The sequence below is a fragment of the Mytilus galloprovincialis genome, chromosome 13, assembly GCF_965363235.1.
Source record: "Mytilus galloprovincialis chromosome 13, xbMytGall1.hap1.1, whole genome shotgun sequence".
Classification (NCBI taxonomy): domain Eukaryota; kingdom Metazoa; phylum Mollusca; class Bivalvia; order Mytilida; family Mytilidae; genus Mytilus; species Mytilus galloprovincialis.
Genome location: NC_134850.1, coordinates 1,802,477 through 1,813,714, shown reverse-complemented (window position 1 = coordinate 1,813,714; position 11,238 = coordinate 1,802,477). Strand labels below are relative to the sequence as shown.

Sequence of the window (11,238 nt, the reverse complement as noted above, 5' to 3'; positions counted from 1 at the left end):
CTATTTACATTTTACATAATCCTCTTCGCAGATTATCTAATGTGAAGATTCAAAAAGTTATCTCCCTTTGACCAAGCGATTATAAATAATGTGAAATCTTACAGGAAAAATCTTGACAGCAAATACAAGACACTGAAATGAGCCACACTCAAATTATTATTCAGCATTTAATTAATTAGAAAAGGCAACAGAAAGTTTAAGTAAAAAGAAATATGTGTAGCTTAACCAAACACATTAACATAATCTGATGTCACCGATATGCTGCACTTGTAAATAATTTTAATAAAAAATGCAAATGTTGAAATAAAAGAGCAGTAATTCATTTTTTTACTTTAAAAAATAATCAAATTCAATAAACCAAACCACTTCATTTTAAGGGTTCCCCCCTTAAACTGAAAACTGTCAACTATAATTCAAAAGTAAACATGAAGGTATTTTTGTTCTTGCAAATTCCAAAAGTGTACCTTTTCATATGCCCTTAAGTAAAAATCCATGCAAGTTCTGTACATTTCTTGTGACAAGGCCTCTCTGATTTACTTGGACCTCAGCTCTTTGCCTTGTGCATTCAGCTGTCTCTGGTATTTACAGTCTAGTAAATGACTTTAGTTTATCCATGTAAGATTTAAAATCTTGTGACAGTCAAATCCCAGTTGTGATCAGGCGAGTTTATCTACAGAATCACTGTCCCAACTTGACATTAAATCAATTTGCATGGCCTTTCTAAGTTTGTCCTTTTCTGACACTGGCAGTTTCTTGGTTTAAAGGGCCTTAGCTCTATTTTGTAGCTTCTGTAATAAAGTAATAAAAAAAATGTTTAATTTTATTAAATTGACAAGTGATATATATGTGACAAAAGCAATAATTTTCTGCATGCAATTATTCTATCTTAATGCAGTTGTAATCAAAATCATATATTTAAAAGATATTCTAATGAGTGACCCAAAAATATCTCGTGGAATAACTCTATAAAAAGAATAGCTAGAAGTTGTGATAAATTTTCTATTTTCAATGGACCATGAAATTGGGGTCAAACCATTAATTTATCCTTAGAAAGATCATAACATAAGGCACATGTATATTTATTTTTAAGTTGATTGGTCGTTAACATCATTAACAACTATCCTGACCAAAAACTTTTACCAAAACTTGAACCTAAAGCAGAACAGATGAAAGAATAAACAAACAAAAGCATGGATCATTAAACATAAACCCCTTCTACTATTGTAGGCTGGCATAACAATTTATTACAACTATTACACATTGTGATTTATTTATCAACATCAAAAAAATTATTGATTTGTATCAGTTTAGTTTTTCAATTATATTTTAAAACTAACTCCTTCTATCATTGTTTGGTCTTATTCACGGTGTAGAATATATACAACTTTTATAATTTGATGTGTGATCCCCTCAGGGGTTCAGGCTTATATTTTGGCAAGTGTTTGATGTGTCTATGGGCACTATGGAGGTCTAAAATTAGGTAGCACCCCATTTTTTCCCTAGGGAGATTGATATTGGAATAGCTCATTATTGAGTTTGTTGTCTTTATCAATTTCAATATAAATCACAATATCAGGTACAGCAATTTTTTTTTTCTTTTGACATATAAGAAGTATTTGTAAATAGTATTAAAATACAATCAGCTGTATACAATATAACCAAAACAAAAATCTGAGACTGGATTACTGCCCTTTTATCTATTTATTATTTGATCTATAAAATAATATTTAATCAATAGAAATGTGAAAATTTCAAACAAGATTTAAGTCAGTTATTGTTTGATTTGGCTAATTCTACTAAATACACAATTATTTTGATTTTTGTTGTTGTTTTTTTTTCCTGCAATTATTTTGTAACACTCTAATAAAAATGAGTATGAATTCAATCCTCCATGATTCTATTCATGCTATTTGTTAGATGTCTCTACTCTCATTGGCAACAACACTTCATCTCCTTATAAATTAATTTTTGCAGGCCTCAACTAACAGTATTTTCCATAAAAAATATAAAACAATAAAAAGCTAGTACAATCATGACAATGAGTACTATTAATTTATCCCAAGACTTGGTCTGGTCATGTCAAATTAATGTAATCATCAAATAGCTTACTTCAAAATAGAACCAGCTGCTGTTTTACATGTCCAGACTAGATTGTTTATGCCTATAAGCATCACAAACAGCTGCTTACTGCAAAATAAAACATAAAAAGTTCCTAAAATAAATGTGTATTGCCAGGAGATAATTAGTTGAATTTAAACATTCATATTATATTTGTTAAACTTGGTCTAAGGAAAGGGTGTACAGGATTTCCAATACTCAATATATATATATATATGTCTAGCGGGACGGCTGCAGTGCAGGCGATTTGGTGTCACGATATCACAGTAGCATGGGTTCGAATACCCGCGAGGGAAGAACCAAAAATTTGTGAAAGCAAATTTACATGTACAGATCTAACATTGTTAGGTTGATATTTAGACGAGTTGTATATCTGTATATATATATATACATGTATATAGCCCAGGTGGTCGTGTGGTCTAGCGGGACGGCTGCAGTGCAGGCGATTGGGTGTCAAGATATCACAGTAGCATGGGTTCGAATCCCGGCGAGGGAAGAACCAAAAATTTGCGAAAGCAAATTTACAGATCTAACATTGTTGGGTTGATGTTTAGACTAGTTGTATATATATATATATATATATTTTTTACAATGTTTGGCTATTTGAAACATTATGATCACATGCATATATGTATATATTCTGACAGACATTTCAACATACATGTAATATACATAAGGTATATTTATAGATTTTAACAAGGCTAAGTAAGCTTATAATAAATTGTTCAAATAAGGCCTTTGAAAATAGTGGAATTAATTACTTTTGGAGTGTCAAAAACTCGTTGGAAGTACTTGATAAATTGCATGCATATATTGGTGATTTTGAATCTGTTCAAAGTTTTGATTTTTCTACCCTATATACCACATTGCCTCATATTCTTATTAAGAAAAAAATCACATCCCTAATTAACTGGGCATTTAAAAAGTCGGAATGCGAGTACATATGTTCAAACTCTTTTAGATCATTTTTTAGTAGCAATAAACAAAAGAACTATGTCAATTGGACATGCTTTGATACTATTTATGCACTTGAATTTTTACTTGATAACATTTTTGTTCGCTTTGGAGATTCCGTATATCGTCAAGTTATTGGAATTCCAATGGGGACTAACTGTGCACCACTTATTGCGGACCTGTTTTTGTATTGTTATGAGTTACAATTTATGACTAAAATTAGCAAAGACACATCAAAACAACATTTGATACAAAAATTTAACAATACTTTTAGATATTTGGATGATATATTGGCTCTAAATAATGACGACTTCAGTATGTATACTAAAGAAATTTATCCTGTAGAACTTACTTTAAATAAAGCTAATGATAACAATGACCACTGCCCTTTCCTCGATCTTGATATCTATATCATAAACGGGAAGCTTAATACAAAAATTTATGATAAAAGAGATGATTTTTCATTTCCTATTGTTAATTATCCATTTTTAGATGGTGACGTTCCCTTGTCACCATCTTATGGTGTTTATATATCTCAACTTGTACGATTCGCTCGTGTATGTAACAATGTATTAGATTTTAGCGAGAGAAATTTATGTATTACTGAAAAATTATTACACCAGGGTTTTCGATATCACAAACTGGTCAAAACATTTACTAAATTTTATCACCGGTATAAGGAAATAATTCGTAAATATAACTCAACATGCAGACATCTTATACGTTCAGGTATTTCACATCCAAAATTTTATGGAAATATTCTTTATAAAGCACAAAAATGTCAGTATTCTCCTCAGAAACTAACAAAACCTTTAAATAGACTTATTAAAAGGGGATATAGTTACGATACTGTTGTCAGGTCATTAAAGATTGCATATTTTGGCTTTAACATTGATTCACTGATAGGGTCTTTGCATCGGAACTAAACACATTTATTTCTAAAAAAACAGTTGTTGGCATGACACGGGTTATGTTCTTCTCATATATTTTATGATAGTATGATACTAAACCCCTAACGGGAGGGATTGTACCTGATATTCATATGATGAAGACATAATCTTTCAATCAGTTTAATTGAGGTCTGGAGCTGGCATGTCAGTTAACTGCTAGTAGTCTGTTGTTATTTATGTATTATTGTCATTTTATTTATTTTCTTTTGTTACATCTTTTGACATCAGACTCGGACTTCTCTTGAACTGAATTTTAATGTGCGTATTGTTATTCTTTTACTTTTCTACATTGGCTAGAGGTATAGGGGGAGGGTTGAGATCTCATAAACATGTTTAACCCCGCCGCAATTTTGCGCCTGTCCCAAGTCAGGAGCCTCTGGCCTTTGTTAGTCTTGTATGATTTTAAATTTTAGTTTCTTGTGTATAATTCGGAGTTTAGTATGACGTCCATTATCACTGTACTATTATGCATATTTTAGGGGCCAGCTGAAGGACACCTACGGGTGCGGGAATTCTCGCTACATTGAAGACCCATTGGTTGCCTTCGGCTGTTGTTTGCTCTATGGTCGGGTGGTTGTCGCTTTGACATATTCACCATTTCCTTTCTCAATTTTATTATACTAAAAAGGCATATATGTACATGTAACTCTATCTTTTATCAAAGACAATGGCACGTCTCTATTTGAATTACATGACTTACAATGTACATTTATATCTTTTGATAGATTTTTAAAATCATAAATTCAGAAAATGTAGACAAAATATATATATACAATATACAATGATATATACCTTTATATGTGAAGGAACATGGATGGCTGTTGTATTCCCTTATCTTTGAGCATCTGTTTCTGCTTGAAATCGATTCTCTGTAACAATTGGTGCAATTCTTCAACTTTTTCACTGTCATCAAGATTTCTGTTTGGGAATCCATCATCTTCTTTATTAGCTAAGTAAAATAAAAACTTTTTGAGAAAATGTAAATATTCAACATGATGTTCATACAAAATGATATTAAGTTTAAATTCTTTTATATAAATGCCTTTTAAACTTGAGTCGCTGAACTGTAGTAACATGTATATGTTACAGTAAATAGGTGAAATTAGGAATTACATGTAATTACTAAACACTTCAGTAAATACCTGTAATTACTAGCCAATTTAGTAATTACATGTATTTACTAGTTGTTTCAGTGATTACTGGTCACTGATTTTTTTTGTCATTTTTACAGCTACATGTATTTACTAACTTGATGTTGTTTTTTTTTAAATTAAAAACATAATTCAAGATATCAAATAAGAAAGTAAAGGGGTAGGGATTTTAACGGCGCTAACTTAAGGATGTAGGAATATAATGCACATCCAAAGTGCATACTCTTTAGTGTTTGTGAATTAAAACTGGAAAATGGTTGTTTTATAGGTTTTGAAACTCCGTAAATATATGTATGCAAGACAATGATATCTATCCAAAATCAAACTAAAATCTCCATCATGCACTGTGGCTCAAAACTTTAAAAAAAACTTTCTCCAAATATCCTGGATTTCTACCAAACTTCATGAACTTGGACAGAAGCTAAATGTTTATGATCATAAAATAATATCCAAAAGTAAAGTTTGAAAAAAAAATCCTTTTTTTCGTATATTACTTATAAACATGATAAATGGACTAGTTTTGTCCCAGTTAACATTACATACACTCTGTAGTTAAAGTTTTTAAAACATTAGATTTTATAAACCATCCTGGATTTTTACCCAATTTTGACTGAAGCTTCTTACAGTACTAGTCAACAGATAGTATCTAGAGGAAAATTTTAATATTTTTTCCTCATTTTTGTTGAGCCTGCGATTAACAGCAAAAGTAACCGAGACTACATGTATTTGTTCTGCAAAAACCCTTACAATTTTAATAGCTTAATACATCGATAACCCATCTCCAGCTAGGGGTTGATTTGAAGGTCACATGAATACGTATTCAATGAGGTCCAAATATTCACTTGCAAGTGCACAACTCATCAACCTTGTTTCTCAGCTAATTTAACAAAATAAAACCAGAATGGCTGCTAACAGTGAATTATAATTTTACAATATCATTTTTATAAATGATTTAACAACAAAAAAAAGATATTTTTTTTATATATCTCGAAGCTAATGCACATAACAGTTCATTCCAGTTCTTAACCTACATAACGTTATCTTATCTTTACAAGGTCATAAGTCTAAATATTCTTCATATTCAAAGAGTTCTTTAAAAAGTTAAGACATAATGCTTTGGGAGAATTTTCCATTTCTGATTTCCATGTCTGCTAAAGTTGGTCAAAAATTATCTGTATTATAATGCTCAACTTAAACCATTTTGGATTAAAACTAAAGTTACTCTGATTTAACCAAATATTTGAAAGTCCATACATGTATTTATTCAAGATATTTTTTATACATATCAACCATTCAAAATTTTAAGTGTACTAACTGATCTTCTAGTTAGTATTACACAGCTAAAACAATGTTGTATTATGGTCAGGTGATCAAAAGTTATGGTTGTGTTAGCAGTCAGTAAATAGGTGTAAATATTCATTTTAAATTTAGTAATTACTGGTAATAACCATGATAACTGGGCCGTTTAAGGAATTACTTGTATTAACTAAGTGCATGAAGTGCATCGGGAATTACCTGTAATTCCTAAATTTTAGTAATTACATGTAATTCCTAATTTCACCTATTTACTGTAACATATATAAACAGCATGTAAAGGTTTGAAATGTTTCCAAAAAAATACTCAATAATCATAATATAAATGAAGGAAGTATGGTAACCTACATGTATGTATCATTTGTTTGGCTATAGTAATTGGATCAACATCAGTTGGTCTTTAGCGGATAGCATTTATTTTGGAAACATACCACATTGTTTACTTTAATCTAATTAATCTTCATATACAACATGTACAATGTACATATACATGTATCTTAGTTTTCTCGTTTGAATTGTTTTACATTGTCATATCGGGGCCTTTGTGGTATGGGCTATGCTCATTGTTGAAGGCTGTACAGTGACCTATAGTTGTTAATGTCTGTGTCATTTTGGTCTCTTGTGGACAGCTGTCTCATTGGCAATCATACCACATCTTCTTTTAATATATCATTAAGCATTTGAATCACAGGCACTTGTTTCTATCCATTGGAAGACCCACTATCAACGTATATTTTCGAGAAGGTACCCAAGTAATTTTTTCACCTCTCCGCTTAAAACCATTATTTCTGGTAAATATATATACGTTAATAGTGGGTCTTCAAATGGATAGAAACAAGTGCCTGTGATTTGAATTTATACCAATATCAAGGGTACAACTGATATGTCACCTGGGTAAGTAAGGTACATGTACCTATAGAACAAGTCAATTATCCAATAATCTTAAAAACTATAGCACAGTTTGTTATTATTCCGTGACAATAAACAATAATTTGCTTTGCACGACACTTTGACCATGTCCCCTCCTTTTTAAATAAGGTTTTGGGAATAAAATATATTGGGCATGCATATCAGATTAATCATAAAAAGTAAATTGATTGTGTAAGGTTATGTAATATATAATGATCTATATTAAAGTAATGCGGTTACCAAATCGAAAATCATGTTGAATTTGAAGTGTGTTCTTCTTTTGGGATTTGAAAATCCCGCAACATGACGACTTAAACATTGCTATAATAGAAAACACTCGAGACAACCGAAAGGTGCACGGTCGCACTAAATACCAATAATATGTTATTAAGCCAAATAAAATAATGTATCCTAATTGATAGATTGATATGATGCGTATATAATATAATTGTTTAAAAGATGTGAATAACAGAATAAATGACAGACACATGATCTCCAGAAATTAACTAGTAAAGATAATAAAGTATTTTCCTGGTCTACTTTTTGGTCTTAACTTACACTGTTATTATAACAACATTCCAAAAAAAACGCGGGACATGACCAGATAATAAATATAATTTTTCATACGTACAAATCAAGTTGATCGAGTTACCTGGACTCATAATATTCACCTATTAGTATAACCCTTAATATATATTTCTCAAATTATTGCTTTAATAGTAAGCATAGGTACTTGGGTACAGGACATTTTTTTTACCCTACCCTTTTTTTCCAAAATCTGTTATATTTTCGTTTTCTCACTTTCGTATTATTTATTTTTTTCGCGTCTGTCTGTACGTGTCATTAGAACATAAATACACTACAAATTACTTGGTTTTGCTATTTACTATCAATTCCAAGTTTACTATCCACAGCGGTCACGGATATATTACTAAAGAGAGTGAATTTTAAAATAGAAAACGAAAAAATAACGGGGGAGGGTAAAAAAAATGGTGACATCCCATTAGTCTGACAACCATTATTCGGACAGCCCGATACTCCGACAACATGTACTATTCTGACAGCCCATTATTACGACAACCCATTACTCCGACAGCCCATTATTCCGACAATATGCGTTTTTCTTAGTGTATGGATAAATTTTCTCTCTAAAAAAAAAAACCCAACTCCGCTCTCTGATATTTGTGGTTGTCCGTTTTGATTCCAATTTTTTTTTGCATGCGGACATTAATTTTGTCTCAGTATATTGGAGTTGATACACATGATTATAGCAACTGCTCAGTCCTTAACCTCGCCCCTCTTTCGTTTTGCGTGTCTAGTTACTTTATTTATCTTTATATTTCGTTGTTTGTGTGTCTACTATCAGTCTGTGCTGTTCTAGCTCGCTATTTCTTGCATGTGTGTCTTGATCTACCTTCTTTTCACTAGATCTTCGAATCCCCCTTTTCGCGTATCAGGGGAGTGAGGTTCCCCCACTATGAACTACATAAATAAATAATACATCGGAGTTGGAAAACACTACCCGCCCTCTTTGGTCGCAACACTTTCTCTCCTTGTATCACTCATCTGAGTTTTATTTAAATTTATTTTGTTGCAGAAATAATGGGATAAAATAGCGTCAGTCAAAATTAGAAAAACAAACGGAGACAAATACGTACCCTGAACCTAAAAAATAAGAAGACAAATAGGACGAAATATGTGCTCAGAAAAGATGAGCAATTCCAATCATGATCAATCATGAATACGGTATCATGTTCGGGAATGAGAATCCACGAAATACGGAGACAGTACATGTAGCACTTCTAATAGCGATCGTTCAGACATAATCCGAGAGATGACACTCAATATTTTGTTGGGAGACCGATTTTGTATCCTAAGATTATTTTAAATTCTAGAAAGATATGCCTCTTTTTTAATGATTGGTGGAGATGCAGGACTGCATGATGATTTACAACAAAACTTATTACGAAAAACAAATATGACGGACATGAATATTTCGGCAATTTCTATCTAAATATGCATAAGGAAAAGTGATATCGGGTCAGTGACTGTATATGTCATAGAAATATACCGTCAACGCATTTTGACTGCTCAAGTAGAACGAGTGCAGCATAAAAGACAATAACAAACTAGTAGAATAAGACAATGTGTGACATTCTTGTCATTGTGTCTTTGTCAAATTGTTTAATTGTAAAAACTTAGTAATATGTGTTTTGTGGGAAACTTATTTTTCATTTAAAAATTGGTTTCAAGAAGAAACATATTTAGATATCATTGATTTTAAGAAAGGTAATTTATATGTTAATTCAGAATCGGTGCTCTTCCATTACATGAAGAATTGAAAATGCTAAATACTCAAAAAATCGTATTGTACAGCTGATAAAGTTTAGGATGAGCGTCATTTTTCAATCGAATGCTCACTTCATTATAATTTGAGGGAGGAATTCTTTCGCCATATTTCTAGCACATATCAGAACTTTAAAACGTTAGACAATTATGATTAATTTCGAAGTGAACACAAGAAAACTTTACTATTATGGAGAAAAAAATGAGGATCATATCGTTAGTTCTTTTGAATAATGTAGTACATGTCTGGATACTGACTGTTAATTGATATTAATACGTATTTTTTTTTATATATATTTTGTCTTAGCTCCGATTGTGACTGAGGCTTATAGTGCTATAAATATAATTATATCATATTAGTATTGTAATGTCTTAATGTTGACACAATCATTAGACTGGCCGCCGCTTCGAAAAAGTGGGGGTATACTGTTTTATCTCTGTCTGTCCGTCCGTCCAACCGTCCATCCGTCAGTTCGCCGCCCGTCCCATAACTATTTTTGTTGCATCTTTTTCATGAACTACATTACAAGGATTTCTGAAAGGTTTATTGAAGTCAGTTATATCGTGTGATGCTTTTTCAAACTCATTACTCATTACATGACAGCCAAGTTGAAAACTTTTGTCACATTTTTCTCAGGTACTACAATACCATGATTTCTGATATTTAACTTCAAGGTTTATATAAGTCAGTTATACTGTGTAATGCTTTTTCAGATTCACAACTCAAAAACTTTCTATCTACCGAAATATTTGGGCAGGGTATCATCAGTAGCTCGCGCCATCAATGCTTGTTGTTGATTTACATAGATCCTTTAATTTGGAAAATAAAATATTATTTTCTGTTTTATTCTATATACAGATTTCGAATTGAGAATTAACATTGAAAGTATACGAACTACCTTAGCCTTGTATTATATATACGGAGTTATTTCTTAAAATATGTTATTACAAATATAAACGTAATAATACAGACAGACACATTTTATTTTACCCTGATATCCTGATACTTGACTTGATAAGTGTCGGAATTATAGGTTGTCGGAGTATTGGGCTGTCGGAGCAATGTGTTGTCGGACTATTGGGTTGTCAGACTAATTGGTTGTCGGACCAATAGGCTGTCGGATTAATGGGCTGTCGGAATAATGGCGTGTTACCAAAAAAAAACAAAGTTCCGATGATAGTAAGACCCTTATTACTATACACATCCTTGATTCATGACAGTGATATATGCATTATAAACTGTATACAGAAATATACAAGATATTGACTTCTAAATTAACTTAATGTTACCTCAGTTACTGACTCCATGTTGACATTATTGTGTAATGTTGGTGTTAAATGAGATAGGTGTTGAAATTTTTCGTCGAATAACTGAATTTGGTGTGTCGATATCTTCTGATCCTCCACATGCCCCGGGCAAATCCAGAGGCGCTAACCGGGCATTCTTTTGCATCTGACCGAGAAGACTTTCAGAAGGACTGTATAGACGAATCTTT

The 11,238-nt window shown here is 31.7% G+C and overlaps 1 long non-coding RNA gene across 1 annotated transcript; it reads right to left on the bottom strand.

The window, feature by feature from the left end:
- Positions 1–471: 471 nt before the first annotated feature.
- Positions 472–8,015, bottom strand: LOC143057925 (uncharacterized). The gene is made up of 4 exons (XR_012972871.1): positions 7,637–8,015; positions 4,815–4,971; positions 2,110–2,187; positions 472–788 (listed from the first exon to the last, which is right to left on the bottom strand). It is a non-coding gene; the product is annotated as an uncharacterized LOC143057925 (long non-coding RNA).
- Between the last annotated feature and the right edge of the window lie 3,223 nt (positions 8,016–11,238).